The following is a 15,281-nucleotide window of genomic DNA, read 5'->3' on the forward strand; positions in this document are numbered from 1 at the left end:
CAATCACGTGGCGAGGATTTTAGAGAATAGTTTTAGGACCGAATTTAGGAGGGAAATGGGTCTGTAGCTCCCACATAGGCCCGGGCCTTTGCCCACCTTAGGTATCAACGAGATGTGGGCTCTAAGGGTATCCTCAGGAAAATCCCCATTCGAGCTCAGAGTATTAAATAAATTCACCAAGCGTGGGCCGAGAATAGGGAGGAAGGTCTTATAGTATTGTGCGGTATATCCGTCAGGGCCCGGAGGCTTACCCACCTTCGGAGGTCCCACGGCGGTCTGGACTTCTTCCAGTGTAATCGGGTCCTCCAAGTACTCCCATGATTCTGATGAGAGGGTTGGTAGACCAGAAACGCTTACATATCTGTCTATATTGTCCTGTCCAGACCCTGAATCGGGCAGGTTGTAGAGATCAGAGTAAAATTTTTCAAAGACTTCGGCTATTTGGGTTGGGGTAGAAGCCCTCTGGCCATTCTCATCTATCAACTGTGGTATGTAAGAGGCAGATTTCAACTCCTTTACCGACCTGGCTAAGATTTTTCCGCATTTGTCCCCTGACTCCTACGTCAGTTTACGACAAAACTGGAGTGCCGCTTTCGCTTTATAATGGAGTAGGTCAGTAATCTGGGTATGGAGTGTCCCCAATTCAATCTCTAAGGTCCGTGAGGGGGCATGTTTATGTTTTGCTTCCACAGAGGCAAGTTCACGAAACAGATTAGCAAGCTGTTCCTTCCGTGTTCATTTGATGCGCGCCCCGTGCCTGATAAGTACAATGCGGAATACTGACTTATGAGCCTCCCAAATTATCCCCGGGTCGCAGTCCTGCGTTTAGTTTTCTTGGAAATAAAAGTCCAATTCCCTGGTCACATCTGCTAAAACTTCCGGTATCTGGAGGAGGCTCTCATTAAGGAGCCAGAATAGAGACCTAGGTGAGGGGTTCCTAGAGAGGGTGTAGGTAAGGGCTACAGGAGCGTGGTCGGACCAAGTAATATGGCCGATGGAGGAAGCGCTCACCAAGTGCAGTTGGTCATGTGAAATCAAGAAGAAGTCTATCCTTAAGTATGATTTGTGAGGGGAAGAGCAAAAAGAGTAGTCCCTTTCCCCGGAGTGTTGCAGACGCCAGACATCAACTAATTGGACATTCAGTAAACACTTAGTAATCCGCTTTCTAGAGGAAATGAGGAGCGAGGAGCAAGAGGCAGAAGTGTCAACCGATGGCGAAAGGGGACATTAAAGTCCCCACCTAATATCAACTGGCCCTCCCGAAAGTCACATAATCTGTGCAGGGTAGTTCTGAGGAACGTGTCTTGGTGATCATTGGGAGCGTACACAGTGGCAAATGTAAAAAGGAGCTCTCCAACGTGGCCCCTAAGAAAAAGATATCGACCCCCAGGGTCCACCAGAGAATCCTGGAGAACCCAGTGGAGCCTGCTAAAGATCAGAATGGAGAATCCCTTGGTCTTAGAGGAGTGGTTAGTAGAGTGGTAGACCTTAGGGAAGGATCTCGACTGTAGAAAGGGGAGGCTAGTATTTTTAAAATGTGTTTCTTGTATAAAGGCCACATCAGTACAGGAAGTCTTCAGTTCTCACAGGAGGATCCACCGTTTTTCAGGGGAGTTCAGTCCCTTAACGTTTAGAGAGGTGACCTTGACTGAGTCTGCCATCGCTCCTCTGGGAGGGGGAGGTGGACGTCAGAGAAAAGCAAAGAAAGTTGAACCAAGGTCGGTATTGGGTAGGTAATGGATGGCGGGAACTAAGGGGGAGAAAGGAAGGGCAAATGAAAGGAAAGGTAAAGGGAAAAAGAGGCTGGGCACCTCAACCCCGGGGGAGAGAGAAATTAAGGGTTGTCTGCACTCAACAGTACAGGAAGGGTATACTAAAACAGCACAATTATGCTATAGCGCTTACTAGATGTACACTGGGTTTAAAGCGCCGTCCTACTTGGGTTGGTGGGTAGACAGGTCGGAGAGGGAGCCCCCGGATCCCAGTCCCCCCAGTCCTGGCAGTGGTAAATGTCACGTCTGATACCGGTATGCAAATAAAAGACAATCAGTAACATCATAGAACCAAAAAACAATAGTATAATCAAAACCGAGGTAGAGCATATAACTATCAGCACTGATGGGTCTCCTCGGCTCGCCCTAAATGTAGGCATGCATGAGGGAGCCCATCACAACAGAAAAGGCATCACAGAATGGGATCCACCACCCCCCGTCCCATACCCCAAAAGTACACATGCATCCCCCGAAACAAATGCATTTCTCCCTTTGGCAGATTGTCCTCTCCTTACCCCCTCTCCCCAGTCCACGCCCCAGGGGAAAAGGGGGAGGGAAGGGGGGAAAAAGGGAGGAGGGGGCGAAAGGGGGAGGGAAATGGGGGAGGGAAGGGGGAAAGGAGGGAGGGGAGGGAAGGGAAGGAGGGAAGGGGGGAGGGAAGGAGGGGCAGCTAGGGAGAGGGGACAAACATACGGAAATGTCAAGTCCTTTAGGGCACTCACACCAGCAGCCACCCGGACCCCATAAATTTCAACTCCTCCCCTCCATGGTCACCACATCAAGATGAAAGAGGAGCAGCCCTGGTTAGTGCATGGAAAATCCATCAGGCAAGGGCCTGGGGCCACCGTCCCTCCATCCAATGGGAGACTTCACCCGAGCAGCAGTCCTGGGGCCCGCCAATTAGTGTCTCTCCTGCATCCCCATCGGGGGCTGTGTAGAGCATCCAGAGGGAGGCTGGGACCGCACAAACAGTAAGGGGTAAATCCTCCAGGGGGGTCCAGAGTCAAACTGGAGGGAAGCAGTGTCTCGTACCAATAGGCTCAATAAATAAGTCATCCAGGGTGTCCCCGAAAGCTGCAGAAGGCAATGTTGGCAAAGAGTAGGTGGGGGCCAGAGGGGGGGGGACGAGGGGCACAACCAGGGGGAGGGGACACATATGCGGGAATGTCAAGCCCTTCCAGTACAGCGCACTAGGTATCATTATGACCCCCCAAAGTGCAACTCCCCCCTCTAAGGACAAGATTCCAGAAGGGAAGATGAGCCGCTCTGGTCTGTACATGAAAGAACCTGCTGCCAAGGGGTTGGGGCCATCATCCCTTCCTCCAATGGGAGATGCCACCGGCATGACAGCCCCATGTCCTGTCAAGTGGTGCCCCTCCGACAATGTCGTTGGGGTATATGTGGAGCATCCAGGGGGAGGCAGGGACCACCCAAACAGTGAGGGGTAAAGCCTCCTCCATGAGGAGAGCGCTGTCTTGTACAGTTAGTTAATTAGACAAGTCATCCAGTATGTTCCTGTGAGCAGCGGAAGGAAAGGTCGGTAAGGATTATGAATGGGTGGGGGCCAGGGAGTGCATAAAACTGCCACCAGATGACCGGGGCAGAGAGGGAAAGGGGATGAAAGTCAGATCTGGTAGGTTGGGGGCTGAGGAGTGTCCCTCATATTACTCACGTCGGCCATCCCTTGAAGCTGAGCACTCTGCATACCCAGGACGTTCTTCTGTATAATATAGCCTATCTGTATACATTAGCCTGTCTTTTGTACACATTAGCCTCTCTGTATCAACTAGCCGGTCCTCTGTATACACTAGTCCGTCTGTATACACTAGACAGGCTTGGTTACACAGACTTGCTAGTATATACAGACGTACTAGTGTATACAGAGGACCGGCTAGTATATACAGACAGGCTAGTGTATACAGGTAGGCTAGATTATACAGAAGAACGTTCTGGGTATGCAGAGATTGAGGCTAGGGTATACAGAGAGAGAGAGGCTAGAGTATGCTAGCGTATACAGACGGACTAGTGTATACAGAAGACTGGCTAGTTTATATAGAGAGGCTAATGTGTGCAAAAGAAAGGCTAGTGTATACAAATAGGCTAGATTATAGAGAAGAACGTCCTGGGTATGCAGAGATGGAGGCTAGGGTATACAGAGAGAGAGGCTGGGTTACACAGAGAGGCTGGTTTATGCAGACTTGCTATTGTATACAGACGGACTAGTGTATATAGAGAGGCTTGGGTATACAGAGATCTAATGTATAAAGAGAAGCTAGTGTATACAAAAGACATCCAAGGGTATACAGAGAGGCTTGTGAATACAGAAGACGGGCTAGTTTATACAGAGAGGCTAAAATGTACAAAACACAGGCTAGTGTATATAGATAGGCTTGATTATACAGAAGAATGTCCTGGGTATGCAGAGATGGAGGCTAAGGTATACAGAGAGAGAGCCTAGAGTATGCCTACTTGCTAGTGTATACAGACGGACTAGTGTATACAGAAGACCTTTCTAGTTTATACAGAGAGGCTAATGTGTACAGGCTAGTGTATACAAATAGGCTAGATTATAGATAAGAACGTCCTGGGTATGCAGAGATGGAGGCTAGGGTATACAGAAAGAGAGGCTGGGTTACACAGAGGCTAGTGTATGCAGACTTGCTGGTGTATACAGACGGACTAGTGTATACAGAGAGGCTTGGGTATACAGAGAGATAATGTATAAAGAGATGCTAGTGTATAGAAAAGACAACTAAGAGCAGACAGTGAGGCTCGTGCATACAGAGGAACGGCTACAGAGAGGCTAATTTTTACAAAAGACAGGCTAGTGTATACAGATAGGCTAGATTATACAGAGGAAGGTCCTGGGTATGCAAAGATGGAGGCTAGGGGCCCCAGAGAGAGACTGTGTTACACAGAGAGGCTAGAGTATGCAGAAGACCGGCTAGTTTATACAGAGAGGCTAATGAGTACAAAAGGCAGGCTAGTGTATACAGATAGGCTAGATTATACAGAAAAACTTCCTGGGTATGCAGATATGGAGGCTATTACAGAGAGAGAGGCTGAGTTACACAGACTTGCTAGTGTATACAGACGGAATAGTGTATACAGAAGACCGGCTAGTTTATACAGAGAGGCTAATGTGTACACAAGACAGTAAGATTATATAGAAGAACGTCCTGGGTATGCAGAGATGGAGGCTAGGTTAAACAGAGGTAGAGGCTGTTTTACACAGAGAGGCTAGTGTATGCCGACTTGCTAGAGTATACAGACAGACTAGTGTATACAGAGAGGCTATTTTATACAGAGAGACTAGGGAAAACAGAGGCTAGTGTACAGAGACAAGCTGACAGTGAGGCTTGGGTATAAAGAGAAGCTAGGTTATACGGTAGACAGGCTAGTTTATATAAAAGACAAAATTGGGTAAACAGAATACAGGCTGGGGTATAATGAGAGGCAAGATTATACAGAGAGGCTAGGGTACACAGAGAGGCTAGTGTATAAAGACGTATACATAAAGGCCTGGGTATACCGAGAGACTAGGTGTATAAAAGACAAGCTAGGGTATACATAAGACCGCCTGGGGTATACAGTGAGGCTATTATAATTGGAATGAGGCTGGGGTAATAAGATTGGCTCGGGTATACGGCGAGGTACACCCTAGAAAAGAAACAGAAAACAGAAAAGTCAAACAAGGTAATACAGATAGGCTAATGTTTTTCCCCTGAGCCTAGTGTATGCAGAAGAATGACTAGTGTATACAGAGAGGCTAGTGTATGCAGAGAGGCTGGGACACCGAGACTATTGTAAAAAGAAGGCAGGCTAGTGTATATAGATTATGGGCACGGAGAAATTAATGTATACAGAAAGGCTAGCGTGTAAAGAAGACATGACTAATGCCACTACTTCTGAATAATGTAAAGCGTTACAGTGCTTTTTCCATTCTTTGGTGCTGTTAAAAGTTCAGTGATGTGTAGTCAGTGGTGATTTCAATGTGACAGTTAATGTGGAGAACTACAAATATACAAAATAGAGCAAAAGAGTGCTAAGTTTATTTTGTTAAGTCATTGACTGATAGACGTTAAGTAATTGGCCATTATTGGTTTGGCAGTACATATTTTTTTTTGTTCTGGTAGCACTGAGAAGATATTAGATGAGTGATATACACATCTCGTTTACTATTGCAGAGAGATACCGGCTAATATCTTAATATGTGCTGCGTGTATGGTAGAAATAAGATGGTTTTGTGTGAGTTGGTTTACCAGGATTAAGAGATAGTAATGTGTTTATTCTAATAATAAATATAGCAAAATTACTCAGATTAATATTGAGACAGTATATACAGGTCGGGTTTAAGTGGAAATACACGAAATAACAGCAACGACGTGTGTAGGTTTTTATCAATCATATAGCATGAGGATGAGAAAGGATAATAACTGGCAGAGGATGACATGGCAAAAAGACAAACTTCATTAGAAATGTGAATGTGCATTAGAGATGAAATGTCAATCCCCATTGGTTACTTACAGGTAACCATTAATACAGTTAACACGGCTACGTACAGCAATGTGTGAGCTAAGCAGCTAAATAATACTTAACATTGCTGAGTTTATGTATTGCAGTTGAAAAGAGATTTGAAGCGTTAGTAGCTTCAAAATGACTGAGAAATCATTTCATTACTCTAAAATGTAAAATTTATCGTTGTAGTACAAATTCAGTTTCCTATAGCAGAGAGATACCAGCTAAATGTGAGAAAAGCAATTAAACTGTCGGTAGCATTGTATTACTCTTAAAATGTGCAGCGTGTAAAGAAGCAATAAGATGGTTTTGTATTATCCTTAAATTAGCAGAATACGTAATAAAGGTGAGTAGGTAACCTGGATTTACACAAAGGAAACTCTATAATCGAATTTAGCAAAATTAGAAAGGATAATATTGAGACATTATATACCGGTCGAGTTTAAGTGGAAATATACAAAATATCTAGCTTACCTTTACATTGCTCAATAGAGCCTTGCAAAGTGATACCAAGGCAGAATGTCGGAATAGCAATTAGATGAGATGATTGCTGTAATCATGAAATATCAGCAACAACGTGACCAGGTTTCTATCCTTTTTCAGGATCCTTACGTGTCTTTAAGGATGAGAAAGTATAATACTGGCAAAGTATAAACATGGCAAAGAGACAAATTGCATTAGAGATGTGAGATAGACACGAAATGTCAATCCCCATTGGATACTAACATGTAACCATTAATACAGTTAACGCGGCTACATACAGCAAAGCGTGAGCAATGCAGCTAAAGGGATTACAGTATTTAAGAGTAAATTGTTTTAGCTTGAAAAATCCAACGTGTAAATAGTTCCATTAATTTTGTTACGCACGAAGACGGCTTACACTGACTGTTTTCCGTTTCTACTGGTTATCGGCATAATGTAACAGTAATAATAATGTAATGTAATAATGTAACCCTGAACATTAATAGTGATAGACATTAGCTTGATGTGAATGTAAAATAGTTGCATTGTGTGTTATTAAATGTAATCCAACTTTATTGCTATCCTTTGCTACTGCAAACACTACTACATCAAGTAAACCGTCCCACTGCTTTTCTCACATTTTGCTGCTGTTAAAAAATGTGTTGCCAGTGTTATGTGTTACAAATGGTTATCAATGTGACAGTTAATGTGGAGAAGAAGTAATACACAAGCATACATCCTAATGTCTATCACTATTAATTTTCAGGGTTACTGATACATTATTCCGATAACCAGTAGAAACGGAAAACAGTCAGTACACTGTTTGTGACAAACCGTGACAGCCGTCTTCGTGCGTAACAAAATTAATGGAACGATTTACACGTTGGAATTTTCAAGCTACAACAATTTACTCTTAAAGCTTAGCTCACACTTTGCTGTATGTAGCCGCGTTAACTGTTTTAATTGTTACAAGTAAGTAACCAATGGGGATTGACATTTCGTGTCTATCTCACATCTCTAATGTAATTTGTCTCGTTGCCAGTTATTACACTTTCTCATCCTTAAAGACACGTAAGGATCCTGAAAAACGATAGAAACCTTGTCACGTTGTTGCTAATATTTCATGATTACAGCAATCATCTCATCTAATTGCTATTCCGACATTCTGCCTTGGTATCACTTTGCAACGCTCAATTGAACAATGTAAAGGTAAGCTAGATACTTTGTACATTTCCACTTAAACTTGACCTGTACATACTGTCTCAATATTATCCTTTCTAATATTGCTAAATTAGATTATAGAGTTTGCTATGTCTAAATCCAGGTTACCTACTCCCCTTTATTACGTATTCTGCTAATTTTAAGATAATACAAACCCATCTTATTACTTCTTTACACGCTGCACATATTAGGAGTAATACGATGCTACCGATGTGAACAGTTTGCTCTTCTCACCTTTATCTGGTATCTCTCTGCTATAGGAAACTGAATTTGTACTACAACGATCACTCATCTAATATCAGTCCACTCTGTGCTACCGGGATAACTTTTTGATCTCTTTTTAACTGCAATACTTAATCTCTGCAATATTAAGTAATATTTTGCTGCTTAGCTCACACTTTGCTGTACGTAGCCGTGTTAACTGTATTAATGGTTACCTGTAAGTAACCAATGGGGATTGACATTTCATCTCCTATTCACATTCACATTTCGAATGCAGGTTGTATTTTTGCCATGTCATCCTATGCCAGTGCCTCCTTTCTCATCCTTATGCTCTATTTGGGGTATATTCACTACATGATTAAAGACACGTAATGAACCTGATTGATAAAAACCTACACACGTCGTTGCTGTTTTTTCGTGTACTTCCACTTAAACCCGACCTGTATATACTGTCTCAATATTAATCTGAGTAATTGTGCTATATTTATTATTAGAATAAACATATTACTATCTCTAAATCCTGGTAAACCAACTCTCACAAAATCATCTTATTTCTACCTTACACGCAGCACATACTAAGATATTAGCCGGTATCTCTCTGCAAAAGTAAACGTAATGTGTAGATCACTCATCTAATATCAGTCTTCTCAGTGCTACCAGAAAAAAATAAACAATGTACTGCCAAACCAGTAACGGCGAATTACTTAACGTCTATCAGTCAATGACTTAACAAAATAAACTTAGCACTCTTTTGCTCTATTTTGTATATTTGTAGTTCTCCACATTAACTGTCACATTGATATCACCACTGACAACACACCACTGACCTTTTAACAGCACCATAATAGAATGAAAAAAGCACTGTAACGCTTTACATGATTCAGAAGTAGTTGCATTAGCAAAAAATAAAGTCCTATCTTCTTTACACGCTAGCCTTTCTGTATACATTAATCTCTCCGTGCCCATAATCTATATACACTAGCCTGCCTTCTTTTTACAATAGTCTCGGTGTCCCAGCCTCTCTGCATACAATAGTCTCACTGAATTCCCCAGACTGTCTTCTGTATACACAAGCTTATCTGTACACATTAGCCTCTCTGTATACACTAGCCATTCTTCTGTATACACTAGGCTCTATTATCTATCCTATCTGTATACACTAGCCGGTCTTCTGTAGACATTAGCCTCCCTGTATAAACAAGCTGGTCTACTGTATACACTAGTCCGTCTGTATACACTAGCAAGTCTGCATACACTAGCCTCTCTGTATACCCTAGGCTCCATCTCTGCATAGCCAGCACGTTCTTATCTATAATCTAGCCTATTTGTATACACTAGCCTGTCTTTTGTACACATTAGCCTCTCTGTATAAACTAGAAAGATCATCTGTATACACTAGTCCGTCTGTATACACTAGCAAGTATGCGAACTCTAGCCTCTCTCTCTCTGTATACCTTAGCCTCCATCTCTGCATACCCAGGACGTTCTTCTGTATTAATCTAGCCTATCTGTATACACTAGCCTGTGTTTTGTACACTTTAGCCTCTCTGTATAAACTAGCCCGTCTTCTGCATTCACAAGCCTCTTAAACCCTTTTTTAGCCGTCTGTGTAACCAAGCCTCTCTAGTGTATACAGACGGACTAGAGTATACAGAGGGCCGGCTAGTTGATACAGAGAGGCTAATGTGTACAAAAGACAGGCTAATGTATACAGATAGGCTAGATTATACAGAAGAACGTCCTGGGTATGCAGAGCGCTCAGCTTCAAGGGATGGCCGACGTGAGTAATATGAGGGACACTCCTCACCCCTCCCCACCTACCAGATCTGACTTTCATCCCCTTTCCCTCTCTGCCCCGGTCATCTGGTGGCAGTTTTATGGACTCCCTGGCCCCCACCCATTCATAATCCTTACCGACCTTTCCTTCCGCTGCTCACAGGAACACACTGGATGACTTGTCTAATTAACCAACTGTACAAGAAAGCGCTATCCTCCTGGAGGAGGCTTTACCCCTCACTGTTTGGGTGGTCCCTGCCTCCCCCTGGATGCTCCACATATACCCCGATGACATTGTCGGAGGGGCACCACTTGACAGGACATGGGGCTGTCATGCCGGTGGCATCTCCCATTGGAGGAAGGGATGATGGCCCCAACCCCTTGGCAGCAGGTTCTTTCATGTACAGACCAGGGCGGCTCATCTTCCCTTCTGGAATCTTGACCTTAGAGGGGGGAGTTGAACTTTGGGGGGTCTGAGTGATACCTAGTGCGCTGTACTGGAAGGGCTTGACATTCCCGCATATGTGTCCCCTCCCCCTGGTTGCGCCCCTCGTCCCCCCCTCTGGCCCCCACCTACTCTTTGCCGACATTGCCTTCTGCAGCTTTCGGGAACACCCTGGATGACTTATTTATTGAGCCTATTGGTACGAGACACTGCTTCCCTCCAGTTTGACTCTGGACCCCCCTGGAGGATTTACCCCTTACTGTTTGGGCGGTCCCAGCCTCCCTCTGGATGCTCTACACAGCCACCGATGGCGATGCAGGAGAGACCAGGACTGCTGCTCGTGTGAAGTCTCCCATTGGATGGAGGGACGGTGGCCCCAGGCCCTTGCCTGATGGATTTTCCATGCACTAACCAGGGCTGCTCCTCTTTCATCTTGATGTGGTGACCATGGAGGGGAGGAGTTGAAATTTATGGGGTCCGGGTGGTTGTTGGTGTGAGTGCGCTAAAGGACTTGACATTTCCACATGTTTGTCCCCTCTCCCTAGCTGCCCCTCCTTCCCTCCCCCCTTCCCCCCCTTCCCCCACTTCCCCCCCTTCCCCCTTTCCCTCCTTCCATTCCCTCCCCTCCCTCCTTTCCCCTTCCCTCCCCCCTTTCCCTCCCCTTTCGCCCCTTCCCCCCGTTTTCCCCCCTTGCCTCCCCCTTTTCCCCCCGGGGCGTGGATGGGGGAGAGGGGGTAAGGAGAGGACAATCTGCCAAAGGGAGAAATGCATTTGTTCGGGGGCTGCATGTACTTTTGGGGAATAGGACGGGGGTGGTGGATCCCATTCTGTGATGCCTTTTCTGTTGTGACGGGCTCCCTCGTGCATGCCTACGTTTAGGGCGAGCCGAGGAGACCCCTCAGTGCTGATAGTTATCTGCTCTACCTCGGTTTTGATTATACTATTGTTTTTTGGTTCTATGATGTTACTGATTGTCTTTTATTTGCATACCGGTATCAGACGTGACATTTACCACTGCCAGGACTGGGGGGACTGGGATCCGGGGGCTCCCTCTCCGACCTGTCTACCCACCAACCCAAGTAGGACGGCGCTTTAAACCCAGTGTACATCTGGTAAGCGCTATAGCATAATTGTGCTGTTTTAGTATACCCTTCCTGTACTGTTGAGTGCAGACAACCCTTAATTTCCCTCTCCCCCTGGGGTTGAGGTGCCCGGCCTCTTTTTCCCCTTACCTTTCCTTCCATTTGCCCTTCCTTTCTCCCCCTTAGTTCCCGCCATCCATTACCTACCCAATACCTACCTTGGTTCAACTTTCTTTGCTTTTCTCTGACGTCCACCTCAGTCAAGGTCACCTCTCTAAACATTAAGGGACTGAACTCCCCTGAAAAACGGCGGATCCTCCTGTGAGGACTGAAGACTTCCTGTACTGATGTGGCCTTTATACAAGAAACACATTTTAAAAATACTAGCCTCCCCTTTATATGGTCGAGATACTTCCTTAAGGTCTACCATTCTACTAACCCCTCCTCTAAGACCAAGGGAGTCTCCATTCTGATCTCTAGCAGGCTCCCCTGGGTTCTCCAGTATTCTCTGGTGGACCCTGGGGGTCGATATCTTTTTCTTAGGGGCCACATTGGAGAGCTCCTTTTTACATTTGCCACTGTGTACGCTCCCAATGATCACCAAGACACGTTCCTCAGGAGGACCAGTTGATATTAGGTGGGTTGACACTTCTGCCTCTTGCTCCTCGCTCCTCATTTCCTCTAGAAAGCGGATTACTAAGTGTTTACTGAATGACCAATTAGTTGATGTCTGGCGTCTGCAACACTCCGGGGAAAGGGACTACTCTTTTTGCTCTTCCCCTCACAAATCATACTTAAGGATAGACTTCTTATTGATTCCACATGACCAACTGCACTTGGTGAGCTCTTCCTCCATCGGCCATTTTACTTGGTCCGACCACGCTCCTGTAGCCCTTACCTACACCCTCTCTAGGAACCCCTCACCTTGGTCTCTCTTCTGGCACCTTAATGAAAGCCTCCTTCAGATACCGGAAGTTTTAGCAGATGTGGCCAGGGAATTGGACTTTTATTTCCAAGAAAACTAAACGCAGGACTGCGACTCGGGGATAATTTGGGAGGCTCACAAGTCAGTATTCCGCAGGGTACTTATCAGGCACGGGGCGCGCATCAAACGAACACGGAAGGAACAGCTTGCTAATCTGTTTCGTGAACTTGCCTCTGTGGAAGCGAAACATAAACATGCCCCCTCACGGACCTTAGAGATTGAATTGGGGACACTCCGTACCCAGATTACTGACCTACTCCATTATAAAGCGAAAGCGGCACTCCAGTTTTGTCGTAAACTGACGTAGGAGTCAGGGGACAAATGCGGAAAAATCTTAGCCAGGTCGGTAAAGGAGTTGAAATCTGCCTCTTACATACCACAGTTGATAGATGATAATGGCCAGAGGGCCTCTACCCCAACCCAAATAGCCGAAGTCTTTGAAAAATTTTACTCTGATCTCTACAACCTGCCCGATTCAGGGTGCGGACAGGACAATATAGACAGATATGTAACCGTTCCTGGTCTACGAACCCTCTCATAGGAATCACGGGAGTACTTGGGGGACCCGATTACACTGGAAGAAGTCCAGACGGCCGTGGGACCTCCGAAGGTGGGTAAGCCTCCGGGCCCTGAGTGGGGATTTTTCTGAGGATACCCTTAGAGCCCACATCTCGTTGATATATAAGGAGGGCAAAGACCCGGGCCTATGTGGGAGCTACAGACCCATTTCCCTCCTAAATTCGGTCCTCAAACTATTCTCTAAAATCCTCGCCACGTGATTGGCACAGCACTTGCAGTCCCTTATACAGATTGACCAGTTAGGTTTTATTCCCACCAGGGAAGATAGGGACAACACCATTAAGGTGCTTACCCTGGTCCATTAAGTAAAGTCATCTGGGACCCCTTGTCTTTTCGTGAGTACTGATGCCGAGAAGGCTTTTGTTCGGGTCAAATGGACATTCATTTTCTCGGTCCTTCGCCATATAGGTCTGAGTGAACCGATGCTGGCATGGATAAGTAAGATATACTCACGCCCTTCAGCTCAAGTCAAAGCGAATGGGGTGCTCTCATCTCCCCTTGACATCGGGAATGGGACCAGACAGGGTTGCCCCCTGTCGCCACTATTATTCGCATTGTCATTGGAACCCTTTCTCTCCACAATTCGACAAAACTCAGACATAACGGGACTCCAAATGGGTACTTTTGAGTGCAAGATATATCTGCCTACGTGGATGACATGCTGATCTCGCTGACGAATCCCAGAGTTTCCTTGCCAAATCTCCTTCGGGAATTCCAGATATACGGGATACTTCTTGAAATTAGAGGCCAAGGGGGTTGCAGTCCCCCCTGCAAACATTACTAGACTTGCAGTCCAATTTTCATTTTAAATGGACCCATACAGCCCTTAAGTACTTAGGTACTTACATTCCACCGGACATCACGCGTACGTTTATGTTGGACTTCTCCCCACCCCTTGTCAGTAAGATCCGCAGTTTGCTTCACGGGTGGCATTCTGGCCTCCATTCCTGGTTCAGGAGATGCAATCTCATTAAAATGAACATACTCCCTAAATTTACCTATCTTTTCCAAGCTCTCCCGATCCAGATTCCTGTCCCATTTTTAAGCAAGCTCAATTCCTGCTCACTCAATTTAACTGGGCCCACAAAAATCCCAGACTTAAGCGGTCACAGCTGACATTGTTTAAACAACAGGGAGGGTTGTTTCTCCCTGACTTGCGACGCTACTACCTGGCCTCCCATCTGGGGCGTGTATTGGACTGGCATCGAAACAAACTTTCTAAGCTCTGGGTGCAACTAGAACAATCTCACTCCAGAATTCTGCTAAGAAGTGCCATGTGGTGCTATAAGGATTTACCCACAGAATTGACGTCACATCCCACTATAGGGGCTTCGTTGAAAGTCAGTCACCTGATCGCTACCCAAAACACACTCACGTCTTTGACTTCCCCCCTATTCCCTATACGTGGCCATCCGAACTTTGAACTGGGGACCCACTTAGAAATTCTAACCTAGACCATGCGTCTAAATTCGATATTGATGGGAAATGGCCTTCTTTCTCAACCCTAAGAGATCCGACAGGGCTTTTCCAACTGCCTTTTTGGAGAGCGGCGCAACAACATAATTTTCTCCATTCCATCCCCAATCCTCAAACTTTCGCCCGCCCTCAGACGGAGTTTGAGACTCTATGCAGGAGCGAAGGCCCTTTGGCCCAGATTCTCTCTCAAACAGATCACCCACACTTAACCTGTCTGTCCAACTGGGAAAAGGACCTTAATTGCTAGTTTTCCCCAGCACAGAGACAACGCATTATCACTTTGGCTCTCAAAACCTCACTGTGCATGAAGATACAGGAGACGAATTTTAAACTTCTCACCAGGTGGTATTTGACACCATCAAAGCTGCATAAATGTTTCCCCTCTTACTCGAACATATGCTGGAGGTGTGGAGAAGAAGAGGGCACGTTGCTCCACATTTTTTGGTCCTGCCCCAGCTTGGTGGACTTCTGGACAGAGATCCCATGCATAACACAAAAATTCACAGACTTCTCCATCCCGGAAGAGGCTGCATTCTTTCTCTTGCACCATTCACAGATTCCCATTAAGAAGTACAAAAAATCTATTTTACGGCATGTGATAAATGCGGCGAAATCCTGCATCCCTCTCTATTGGAAAAAATGTTCCCCCCCCCTTTCATTACTCACTGGCTTAGGAAAATAGAGGACATTAAAAAAATGGAGGACTTGATCCTCACATCACAAGGTAAACAAGAATTTTTTAA

This window comes from Lithobates pipiens, unplaced genomic scaffold (assembly GCF_037356315.1).
Source record: "Lithobates pipiens isolate NorthernLeopardFrog02 unplaced genomic scaffold, aLitPip1_a1.2 Scaffold_10, whole genome shotgun sequence".
NCBI lineage: Eukaryota > Metazoa > Chordata > Amphibia > Anura > Ranidae > Lithobates > Lithobates pipiens.